The sequence below is a fragment of the Stigmatopora nigra genome, chromosome 19 (assembly GCF_051989575.1).
Source record: "Stigmatopora nigra isolate UIUO_SnigA chromosome 19, RoL_Snig_1.1, whole genome shotgun sequence".
Classification (NCBI taxonomy): Eukaryota; Metazoa; Chordata; class Actinopteri; order Syngnathiformes; family Syngnathidae; genus Stigmatopora; species Stigmatopora nigra.
This window is the reverse complement of record NC_135526.1, coordinates 1,342,948-1,356,071: the sequence shown is the minus strand read 5'-3', so window position 1 is coordinate 1,356,071 and position 13,124 is coordinate 1,342,948. Positions and strand designations below refer to the sequence as shown.

The following is a 13,124-nucleotide window of genomic DNA, read 5'->3' as shown; positions in this document are numbered from 1 at the left end:
GGGGGAGTGGGGGGCTCTGCTTGGTGGTACTATTCATCTCCATCTTTTACACAAATTGGACCCATTTTTTGCTATTAGCCTTATACTTTTCTCACTGTCAAGCCATGACTACTAACTAATACTACTTTGAATAAATACAATAGCCTAGTAGGGATCAGGGCTATATCAACTGGAGAAATGAATAGAAGACAATGATTTTAATATACATATTAAATAATGTTATGTGATTGGTCAATAGAGGATAAATAATGTTATCTACTCGCTCAATAGAGTGTACTATGTTTGAATTTTCAGTTATTTCTAATGAATGAGCCATTTTAATCGTGTTTTGTGCAATTTATGGTGGTTTTGTTGTCGGTCAACAATAGCAAATCTGCACTTTTCTGATATTTACTTATCTTGGATGTTTGCTTATCTAAGAAAGGAAAGTTTATGTTTGTTTTGGCTGGATTGTGCATTCTAGTAAGCCGTTTCTAAGCAGATATATCCATTGGTGTCAAAGGTCATATTAAAACCGTAAATGTTATAATGGAAGAGCAACTAGATTGTGCCAGTCACATGTAAGTATAATATAGTACTAAATGTACTGTGCTATGTATGAGTTTAGACGACTAGGAGAACGTTACATCCAATTTGCATTTCATAAAAGCGTGGGCCACTTAATGCGTACGTTTTTTAGTTTTTGTGACTTGTTTGTGTCCACAAAAAGGCACTTAAAGGGTATTTCATCAACAAAATAATGTTAATTTAAAAAAAAAACTGTCATTATTTTTCCACCACAGGTTTAAAAGCATGAAGGACCACTTGAGGGAAGAAAATAGCATTCCATTCCATTGGGATTTTTCTGGATTGCTAATCATTTGAAAATACACGCACATAATTGTGAGTTTTAAACTGAAATATTTCCATCAAGCATATTTTTTAAGTTTTCTTTTGTTTTATTTCAATATTCGACATTCCCAAAGTAGTTTGACCCCAAACTAGTGTTACTGGGTCAATCCTTTGTAAATCTCCTTGCCTGTGATCACTTTGGGAACCAAACAACAGCTTACATTTAGTATTGAGGTGGTGAAAAAAAAAAAACCTATCAACTTTATTATCCACGTTTACGCATTTTCCCCGAAATTTTCTGTTTTCCCTATGAAAACTTACAGGGTCGTTTCTAAAAATATATATAGAAAAAAAAAATTGGACTGGTACTTTTCTATTAGTGAGGAAATGCATGCACAGCTCCATCTGGAAACACCACAAATGGAAAACTACTGTATTTGGCCGAGTCTTCCACATAGTAATGGAAAAAATGTTTGCGCTGAAAAGGCTGCTCGGCCTGTTCGATCCAGCAGCGTAAACTAAGACCAAAAAGCTTTTCAAAGATATCTTTCCCTTTATTTTAATGTGGATGCCTTTTTTTTTAAATTTCCCTCATCAATATCTTCTCATCTAACTCTTACACTGTTTCTCCTCTTCAGTTTTACATGGCAATGTCAACTAAACTAACTTGGAGAAATGAACAAAACTACAACATGGACTGGATGTCCGTCACCCCTCAGGAAGGAAAAATAAAGACAGAAGACAACATAAGGCAAGTGTAGCAAACCAGACACACCCTAAGTCGTTCAAAGGTCTGAATACTGATTAAAAAAAACTGAAAGTGTGAAAGGGGGCATTTCGGGTCATACTGTACTTTTGGAACGCTTTATTACAGCTAATAATATCACCTAAACTAAATCAGGCTTTCTTCAAAGCAACCCCACAACTAAATTCTTTGAGATGATGCCACGTCATCATGTTGTCATTTTATGTTCTTTATGGATAATTCGGCCATTTTCTCCCCCGTTATTGAACTCTACACTAGTTGACGATCATGCAAACTGGATTTGATTGATGGCGACATTCATTTATTTAATACAATATTATGTACGAAGAACTCTGATATGATTCCATATGTTTATCCTTAAGCAATCTCAATTTATTTTTTGTATATTTTAAAATACACATGGAGTTCTAGTACTAATACACACAAGTACCAGTACATGAAAGTATCCATCATTGTAGTACAAGTTAACACACATACATACTTGTAGTCCAAGTACTTATAATTTAGTACTATTCCATGTACTTTTAACCCTAACACATGGAGTTCTAGTACTAATACACACAAGTACAAGTGCAGACAATTACATGTACTGCCAATACATGCAAGTATACATCATTGTCGTACAAGTTAACACATACATACTTGTAGTTCAAATACACCTTATTTTAATACTATTCCATGTCCTTTTATCCTAGCACATAGAGTTGTAGTACTAAAACACCCAAGTACATGTTTCTAGTACAAGTACACACAATTACATGCAAGTATACAACGTTGTAGTACAAGTCAACACACGTGCACAAACTTGTTGTCCAAGTACATGCAAAAACACACATACTTGTCATACACGCACTTGTAGTACTTCAAGTCATCATAGTTGAGTACAGGTAAGTACACAATCTTGTAGTATTAATAAACCTGTTTGTAGTAGTGGTCAAATAGTTGATTTACAAGCCTCTCAGCCAGCAATCTTTATCGCTCAGGCCATGAATTAAGATAGGCTCCAGCACCCCTGCAATATGAGGATATTTGCTGTCGAAAACGGATGACAATTGGTTATTTTTCACGTGTTAGGAAACCGCCAAACTCAGCTAAGCTCAAAAATGAGCAGCGACAATGACCACAAACAAACGTGGCTGAAAAGAAGGGAAAGTACGTGCCGTGACTTCCAAGAAAGCAAATGCCTCATTTGCAAGAGTTTTCATCACAACAAGTCATTGGCGTGTTCAGTCTGCTCGGGATAATGCGACGGCGGCGACCGCTTTTGGGACTCGCCCTCCCAAAATTGGCGCCCCAAACGACAAAAAAAAAAAAAAACTAATTAGGAGATATGTTTATCAACAAAAAGTGACTGGCAATGACGACAAGTCTACAGTGTCTAGAAAAAGTAAAAGTCAAGGACAAAAATGTAATAATCAAATATATATAGCAGTACGATATCGTGTATAAACAAAATAACTTTTTTGTATTTTTTTTTTTAATCTAATCTATTCATCTGATTGGCCTTCAGATGAATGGCTACAGTGGGCCAATTTATTCTAGTTTGACTTTTCTCGGGTTTGTTTATATGGAGCTTGCTTTTAAAAGCAAACTTGTATTAGATGTGATTTCCTTTTTCCATTTTCCAAATAAATCCAATTTACTCGTACGAACGGCAGCTCCGTCCGTCCTCTGTGGCGGCTTCCACGCCCGCATGTTTTTTTTTTTTCTGCTGTAGCCGAGCCGCCTGTTGCTCCTGGCAGCCGCTCAAGTCCAAGCCAGCCATGAAAAAAAAAAAAGAGCCGGCGTTATTGCCAAAACCACACATGGCGCTGTGATCGCCCGACGGCAATCAAAAAAGGCTTGTAACTTTGGCCCGCGTTATCCATCAAAGCCCATTTTTGCTAATGACCAGCCTGTAAACCAACCATCGCTTCTCTCTCCAAGGGATCGGACGTCCACGCCGCCCGACTAGTCCGTCCGCTACTCCACTGTGTCAAAGTGGTGGTCCGTGGGCCAAATTTGGCCCACCGCATAATCTTGCGTGGCCCGGGATACTCAATAATGAGTGCAGTTTTAGGATTAAATTCAAATCAAGAGTATAGATATATATTAAATTTCCGGATTTTCCCACTTTTAAATCAATAATTGTAATTTTTTTATCATTTTTCTGTGTTTTTAGTTCAAAAATCATATTTTTAAATCTAAAAAAAATATTTAAAAAACTCAAATAAACATAGTTTTAGATCTATAAAAAAAACTGAATATTCAGGGTTTTTAATCCAGTTCTTTTAATCCATTTATAAAAAAAAATATCTCAATATTATATCTAAAATGGTCCGGCCCACATGAAATCAAGTTGACGTTAGAGTCTGACACCCTTGTGCTAATTCCACAGAGTGAGTATCCACAAGGGATCGAACCCAGAACCCCAGAACTGCGAGGCCGGGGCGCTAAACACTCCTCCACCTGTTTCCCCCCCACTACATAATTGTCTTTATTTAGCAAGATTTATCGAGTATGCGTCTCATCTGCAGAATTACAATCAGGCAGGTTTGTAATGCCTTGGCTGGCCCTTTTTCAGCCCCTCGACGTGACCCACTCACTCACTCAGTAGTCTTTGTCGTTGAAAGTCGGTGTCTTGCATTACAATGTCAGCGTTAATGGCCATTTAAGGCCTAAGCTCACAGTATTTTGTACTTTGTTATTAGCGTAGCAATATTTAATTCCTTGTTTCGGAACTTGAAAGTACCTCTAATCCATATTCCGTTATTATTATTATTATTAGCTCCATGACAGTCATTTCCGGATTCGACTATCTGTCATTTTACCGAGTAGTTTGGTTGGGATTGTAGATGTATTTTGTTGTGTTGGGTGTGGAGGATTCTTGTTGTAGGTGGAAACATTGCCATGGCCAAGTAGACGCAGACATTTGGACGTAGCCGAGTAGAGACTCTGGTCTAGACTCCCTGTCACTTTTGGCCAGCAGACAAATGAGCGTTTTCACCGTGGGGCGGGTGCCTTGGCAATTTCAAAATGACTTCTTCAACAATCATTCCAACTGGGGGAAAATTGAGCTGGCTAATGGCAACATTTTCTTCCTAAAACATTTTCAAAGTCATTTGAATATAGATGCCAACCTGCACTCCTTCATTTGGAGAAAAATGGAGCTCCGAGATTTTCTCATCTATAGGAGTCTAACTTCGAAATGAACTGGTTCCAAGACCCCAAGAACAAACCTTGGAGTCAAGGATTCTTCTTTTTCATCGCCACCTTGACTAGCTTCTTCCGGGCAGATGTGAGGGAAATTTTGCTCGGGTTCGGTTCGTCTTTGAGGGAAAGATTAAGGCGTGCCAGTTTGTCTCGGTCCTTAACCCGTGGGTCGCCCAACAGGTGTCCAATCCGTTTGAACTGGGACGTTTTTTGTCTTTCGGATTGGAGCAAATCTTTAAAAGCAAATTTTGGGAAATAGACGGACAGTGCAAAGGTTGGCCAAATGTCTTTTTGTAACGCTTTACATTAGGAAAATAATGAGGTTTCGTTTTGCCGACAGTTTAATGATGGCAATTTTGCCGGGAAGGAAAGATTTACGGCGATATTTCTCCACTCAGCCGAGCACTTCTTTTCCATCACGTCGTGGCTTGAACTTTATGCCGAGTAACTTCCGCTTTCCCAAACTTCCCCTGGAGTTTGCTTAACCTTGAAGTTCCGTGTTTGCGGAATTGCCACTTTTTCCCGTAGAAGGATCTGATGTCTCAGCCTTGGCATTTTGCTGCTCTGAAGCCTTGCCTTGCCTTTTTTTCATTTCTTATTTTCTGGCTCTCCCACACATTCCCTCCGTTATCTTCCCTCTTCTTTCAGCACTACGCTCGAGCGGCAAATCGGGCTGCCGTCGCTAGCCAGAAAGCACGGCGTGAGTACAAGTAGCCGCTATTGACAATTCTTGCCAAAAAGTGTCATTAGCACTCGCTAGGTGGTCGCAAGCGTATCGCTAAACAACAACACTGAAGCTTTATTAAGAATCCAATTTTATTGAATGCTTTTATGTTAATAAGACAAATAGAATGTGAAATTAAAACTTCACCACAAATGCCACAAAAAAATTAAGAATCCAATTAAATTGAATGCTTTGTGTCATTATACAAGTAGAATCCGATTTAAAGCTTTACCATAAAGTACAGTAATCCCTCAATTATTGCGGTTTTTATAGACCAAACATGCCCGCGATAAACAAAAAAAATAGGGTCATCCCTATTTAAAAATAAAAAAAAAATAATAATATTACGCGATAAACGAAAAATATGCGAAGTAGGGTCACCCCTTATTTAAAATAATAATAATAATATTTTGCGATTAATGAAAAACGGCAAAGTAGGGTCACCCATATGTAAAAAATAAAAATTAAAAAAATAATAATTATATATATATATATATTTTTTTAGATCTAGTAAGAAGTGGAGGAAAGGGGAGTGGCTTTTGCTTACGAGTTTCAGCTTGGATTTTCACATTTTTATGAATTTACGAGAAAAGTTATTACAGGAAAAATTCCCTGATGCAGTGGGCCGTTCGTGGCTCTCGAGCCGCCAATATGACACTGTTGATTTGAAGCAATGTGGGATGGTAGCAAGGCTACAACACCAAGTAGAGGGAGGCGCTTCCAAAAAAGGGCAAAATGCAGGTGTTACATGTTGCAGCTCGTCCGTTCCTCTTCTTATCTTGGGACCTTTTTGAATCTGGCACTCGTTCACAGCCTTCTTCTTGGTAGCGCCGCCGCCGCCGCACTTTTTCCGCCTGCAAAAATCATGAAGTCCTTCAAGAAGACGCCGACGGAAAAAAAACAGAATGAAACGGAAATATACAAAATAATAAATGAGACTATAATAAATATACTAGGGCTGTCAAAACAAAAGCATTGTTTAGTTTTAGCTCCAAAAGATGTTTGAGAAGCAGACAATACATCTCGCTTATCTTCAATCAACACAATGGCGTCGTAGTCAAAATTTGCCGCAGGTGATGTTTTGTCTCTACCAAATTTTTGTCAAAGCAATTTGGAAAAAAAAACGAATAAAAATCACCTACTTTAGAGGCCACCTCTGTTATTAATAAAAGATTGATCACAAATAGTTTCTCCTTCCCAACACACTCTCTTTCTCTGTCTTTTTTTTATGATTTCCAAACATCTCCCTCTTCTACCAACTGCCATCACACTTGAAATGTCACCGAATGATATTTTCTCCTCTATTGACATTTTCCACTCGGCAAACTCGCGTCGTCTGTCATTAAAACTTGGCAAAAAAGACGCCTGCTTAACCCAAAGTGTTTATCGGATGGAGACGGCTTGCAAAAAAAATGACCATTTTTGATTGGTCTTTTGGGGCTTCCAGCAGGAAATCCTGCAAAAATGCAGCAAATCAATAAAAAAGTGACCAAACTCAACAAGTTGAATCTTGTAGTAATCTACATTCATTTTTGAGCCTCAGATTGAATCTTCTCATATTCTGCTTTCATTTTAATGAAAAAGAAAGCATCTGACGCCTTAAGTAATTTCCCCCATAATTTTATCCAACGTCTTCCAGCACCTGCAAAATTTCCCGCCCTTGTTGCATTATTTGTCCAATGTTTCTTTCCTTCCTGGAGCATGTTTGTAATATTCATTTGTTCATTTGGCTTTGTCTCCCCTGCACATTTGCCAGTACTTGATCCTAGCTTATGCAACTTGTTTTTTGAAAAAAAAAACAGGACATAAATGCAAAATATAGTTAGCCCACCCACTTTAAGTAGATTGGACTAGTATCATCGTCAATGGAGATTTTCTTTGGGTAGGGTCATTACTATTATTACTACTACTACTATTATTACTCTGCCTTCTTTTGTTGTTGTCCTTGAAGCGATTGCCCAATTCCAGTTACCATAGCGACCTCGTAGCATAACCCCGATTCTCCTCAGCCCTCCCCCGCCCCAAAAATGTCCTCCTCCATTAAATAGCGGCGCGTGAGCTACGATCCGAGTCGTAAACGAAACTCCCGGTCCGGTCGGCGGGCCGGCCGAATAATTATGGCGTTTCTTTTGGCGCGCTTCCGCCTCAATTAGCCACGTCTTTTCTTCCAAAAGTATGCCAACCCGGCCCCGGCTCCTCAAAGCGCGAGTCGGAGTGACATTGAGATTGCAACATGCGAGATAAATGGGGTCACGTTGAACCTTGGAGCGGCAAAAAGAAGCCGTGGGGGCCCTTGTCGTCCCCGCCAGGCGCACTTAGAAGGCCAATCTTTTGAATTTGACGTAGCTCCGACTCAAATGAGAGCCAAAAGCGTGCTTACGTCGGCGCCGCCGCGTTTTTTCGAGATGGAGTCGATAGGCGACCCGAGGTAGACGGACAATACCGCCGTGATTTACGTATCCTCCAGTCGTGCGTTTCTCCCCCTCGTGGCGTACGCCATACTTTTCTTGTCAGACAGATTCTGGAAAGTAGTAATTAGCTGATCTGATGCGGTCCCAGTGGACCAATTATTTCTTGCTTTTATTAAAATTATTGTTGTCTAGAAATATCTGTTGTGTTCACGAGTTACGCCATTTTTGTTTTGACGGAAGCCGGGTGTTTGGAACGCAGTCCCGAGGCTTTCCACCGGAGGGCAGTTTCAAAATAGAGTAGTTTTAGGAAATATACATATATATTTTTAAAGTATTTAAAAATGTGAAAATTCATGCTAAAACTTGTAAGCGGAAACTAATCTTGCCACTATTAAAATAAAATAAAAAATCGCAAAGTAGTGAATTTTTGATAACTGAAGTTGCAATAATCGAGGGATTGCTGTATATTTTTTGAACTCATTGCTTAGCATTCAGATCGACATGACCGTCAACTTTAAACCCCTTTGCAATGTCACCAGCTCCATCTAACGTTAAAGTTGAGAAGTGCAAATGAATGGAGGCTAAATTAAAGCTTCTTATGCAGATTTATTCATTCAAAACCCTAAAAACTGGGCCTAGGATCGTCATTTGTACTAGATGCTTCTAGCCCTCCCCAAATTTCACCTTAAAAATGCCTTGCAATTGGAGTTTTCTTGTAGGCCTCACTTGTTGTTTTTTAAAACTTTGGACTGGGAATCCACTCGCACGCAGGAATAAATCCTCCTTTATACTCTCGACACCCGCAATACCAGATTCACGACTTAGCGGAAAAAATATGGCGAAAATATCCAGGAACTGCTCTCATAGATCACTTCCAGATCCACAAACTTGGATTTTTACTACGGCCATTGAACAACATCTCCTCGCCAGCTAGCCAGCCAACTGGGGGCAACGAGGTTAAAAACGGTATAAAGACGGCGAGGAGACGTTTCTTTATTTTTTGAAAACTAACGAGAGATATGACGGCCCTACTGGGTGATCAATTTACGACTCGATACCGGAGCGATTGGTAGTGATGATGATTAGAAACTTGTTGTTTTAATTGTGTTGGGTTATGACTCTTAAAATGAAGAGAGAGAGAGCTATTTAGAATGGATTAGCTTGGTTTGCTTTTATAGCCAACATAAAAGTTTCCGGAAGACGTCATAAAAGTTACCTCCATCATTCATCTCTGCAATTTAAATGAATTTAGCCCAACTTCGCTGAAATAAATAAATAGTCCAAGTACATACAAACAAACATATATAGTCATGATAAATAAAGCATCAATAGATAGTCATAGATCCAAAAAAAGTGGTCAATTATAATAAGTCTTGGTTAAGTGCAGAACTCCAGTTGAGTATGGTGACTAATCTTAGGAAGAAACTGTCCTTGAGTCTGTTTGTCTTGGCTGTTATGGCTCTGTAGCGCCTTCCAGAGGGCAACGGGTTGAAGTGGTGGAAGCCAGGATGCGTATTGAAGGTATTTTCTAAGGATTTGTAGATGCTGGACGGGGTAGGCAGGGGGAAATTGATGATTTTTGGGCCTGTGTCAATCACCTTTTTGCAGTTTTTTTTCCTGTCAGCTTGGTATGTTTGGGATTGAAATGACACACCTAGAAACTTTGTTTTTTGTCTTTTTTACTGTGGCTACTTTTTTTCGGACGCAATTTTAATTAGAGACTTGTTTGTCATGGTGATTTGGGGGAATGATAATGAGTTTCCAGGCATTTTCGACAGAGGGCAAACACGGTGTTAAGTGCTATTGTGTAACGGAATATTGCTTGAATAGATGCGGGATTAGAAATGAGCAAAATTATGGCTATATTTGTGACGGTTTTGACATTTGACCAACTCGTTCAAATTAGGCGGACGGATGGCTTTCTCTTGAAATACAGAAAAAAAAACTTTGTAGTACTTCTTTTGTATTTTTCATGACAATTCCTTTTTGTCTTGTGATGATAAAATAATAATAAGGCATTTTTTTGTAGTAGCCAGGCTTTCTTGTATATATATTTTTGGGGGGGGTTATGGTATGTTTGTTCAATTGACAGAGTTAGGAAGGAAGTGGATATGATAGATCAGTACTATTTGTACTTTGGGTGGATTTTATCTGATGTGCGCTGAGGAAATGGCTTGAAAATATTGCCAATGAGACGGAGCGACATTACCACTTGGTGGACAAAAACTTGCATAGCAGTAATGCAAATTGTGGTGGAAATATTGTAGGACTTCTTGAAGAATAAAAATTGCCATTTTTTATTATTGGAAGATAGTACATAAATCGAAAATACACATTTCAGAACAGTGTCAATACTATCTGATCAATGTAGCATGTATTTGATAAGTATTTTCAATATTATTCAATATTTTATCTGCGCTTCCCTGTAAAACAAATACTTTATTCCTTGTTTTATGATTTTTGAGGCACTTTCCTAGTCTATACTATCTACAAAATATGAGATGAGAATTTTTTTAAGTAGTAACGCAGTATCCAAAAAACACAAAAGACATTTTTGTTTAGTTTTTTTACTTCAGCAGAAAGCAAATTTCTCATTTTTCTTCTTTTATTTAGTTTTAAACACCATACAATATGCATATTTCCAACAAATACCAAAAACATTTACTACCTTAACAGTAAAACATGATGTACTACGTTTTTTTGGACTTTAAGACACTAAATCTTGCATATGAAAAAACGATATACTTACAGACTAGATATTTGCATCTTGCCTCATTTTTTTTTTAAAGAACTCATCTGATAAGTCTCCATCGTCGTTGTCTGGTCGAGAAGTGACGCCTCACTTTGGGTATTTGACAAACTGACACTCACTGAATTCAAGTGTCCGACTCAGCCTATCAAATACACAAAGTGGGGTGCCGGATCGTGTCTTTGGAGAAAAGTCGTGCAAAAGTCGCGGGGTAACTTGTGCCCCGGGGAAGCCGACGAGCCCTTTCTCCGCTGGCGTCTTCAGTGAGGGCCCGCGGCGGCAAAGGGGAAGTCCAAACGAGGAAGATAAGATGGCAGGAAGTGTGGGGAAACTTTAAGTGTCAACATGTCACGCTTGTGAAACGTTGTTCCAGTCCAGGATCTATCTCACTTGGCCTTTCTGTCTCTCTCCTTTGATACAACTTTTTTTTTTTGGACACACTTGCTGCTTCTAATTTCAAACTATGACACCTATATTTACATTATAAAGTCGTTTTCAGCAGAGTTTTCATTATTAACAGCAATTAAATAATCCCCACCATGTTATTGTCTAACCCCATCAAAGTTGATGACCCCAAATAGCTTTCAGTTCGACTGATGTTAAAATAATGCAATGTTTTTTAGCCCTATTTTAATTTTTTTATGCCTTATTTTCATTTTTAATGCAAAAGTAATGTGCTTCGTCGCCAAAAGTTGATGTCCCTGAAACCAAACAACTTAATGTACCGTAAAAACAGTAAAATGACTTAAATTTCGTAATAATACAACTTTTTTTCTTCCCAATTATTGTCTAAGGCACCTAAATTACGTTAGCCCAGAAAACCAAAGTGCTTCCAGTTTAATTTACATAAAAATAAGCAACAAAATGACCTTAATCTCATAGTATATTACAATTTAAATCTTGTTATAGTACAATCTATGAATTTCATCTCGTAATATTGAGATTTCTCTCTTGTATCATTAAATTTTATGATGATAAATGTGCCTTGTTTCGATAAGGCGCCAAAGACGCACGCCACTGCAACGGCGAAGCCATTTTGGGGAAGTTGGCGCCGCGAAAAGACGCCGCCCACTTCCCATTGCGCTCTTGAGAAAGAGTGGCGTTAACTTTCATCAAGTTGAGGAAGTTGCACTGGCATTTTTTAGACGGAGAAATATTATTATTCAATGTGGAGAAGACGGGAGGCTCGTGGCATAAACGTCAATTTATTTATTATTCCGAACGGCGTGCTGACATTGACTTTGTTATTTGCTAACCCGTCACTCACGATTATTTTCACGTGGTGTGAAAAGAGGGGTTCATTTTTTTAAAAAAGTAGGAACAGTAACAAAAAGCCTTGGCAGTGTACTTTTACCCATTTAGTCGGAATAACAATTCGTTTGAATTTAATTAATATTACATTGTTTTCCCCCCTCACTTTTTTAAAAGCTTATTGACATTAAAAGCATAATATTCTATTAATATCTATTCAAGGAAACCTTGTTTTAAACATTACTAATATGTCTTCATTTAAAAAAATAAATTTTCCACCTAAAAAAAGCATCTTTGTATTACATAGCAAAATTGCATTCTTGTTATAGTACAATCTATGAATATATACTTCAATTTTAATCTCTTAATAGTGCAATTGTCATCTATTAATATTGAGTTACAGTTATTTATTATTTCGTTATTTATTGTAATGCATGCAATAAGTAAATGTTATATAAAAAGTCATCTGTAGTATTGCAAATAATACAAAGACACCATCAGGTGGCTGCTCCCAAAACTACAAGCTAAAACAACTTTTGTTATTATTTTGATAAAAGTATTGACAGTAATAAACAAAGAGGCCATGCATGATTTTTTTCTGGCTTTTATTCATTGGCGAAAGGAAGATATGAAGAAGCAAAAAATAAAATAAACGTGGCAAGGCACCCACCCACCAACCCACCGTCCATCAGACGTGAAAAATAAACATTGGGTTAAACTTCCAGGAATCAATTTGTCCCATAATAGAATGGGTACTAAATTCTAAATGCTATATTTCAAATGGCATTCAAGGCAAAAAATGTCTTTTCACATATGAAAATGGAATCAAAAATAAACATCTAATTGGACACCACTTATTGTGAACTTGCAAAATATTTCAAAATACTACATTCTATGAGCCTAACAAGCAAAACATCCCACGTGTGCTTTTACGAAAATAATAACGTTGATTTTAATACATTATTGAAAAAATGTAGCCTTCATAAACCGGAATTTTTGTTTTTTTTGTGGGTGTTGCTTGTTTTTTTTGTGCTAAACTACGAGCCCCGCTTTATACAACTAATACTGTATATTCTGAAAGCTAACGTTGTATCATACAAAAATATCTGGGCTGATGTTTTTTTTTTTTTCCAAACGTGATCTGTTCACATCAGAATCAAATCACAAAAATACAAAAAGTCATTCATTAAATACATACAG

General features: G+C 37.8%; 1 long non-coding RNA gene across 3 annotated transcripts in view; it reads left to right on the top strand.

The window, feature by feature from the left end:
• Positions 1-13,124, top strand: part of LOC144212397 (uncharacterized) — a 34,672-nt gene that overhangs the window by 1,616 nt on the left and 19,932 nt on the right. Inside the window, exons 1-3 of one of the 3 annotated variants that reach the window (XR_013329761.1) lie at positions 30-560; positions 783-882; positions 1,470-1,582. This is a non-coding gene — a long non-coding RNA (uncharacterized LOC144212397). Of the gene's footprint in view, positions 1-29; positions 561-782; positions 883-1,469; positions 1,583-13,124 lie in introns of those variants that run through there. The other 2 variants (XR_013329762.1, XR_013329760.1) reach the window with 2 other exon arrangements.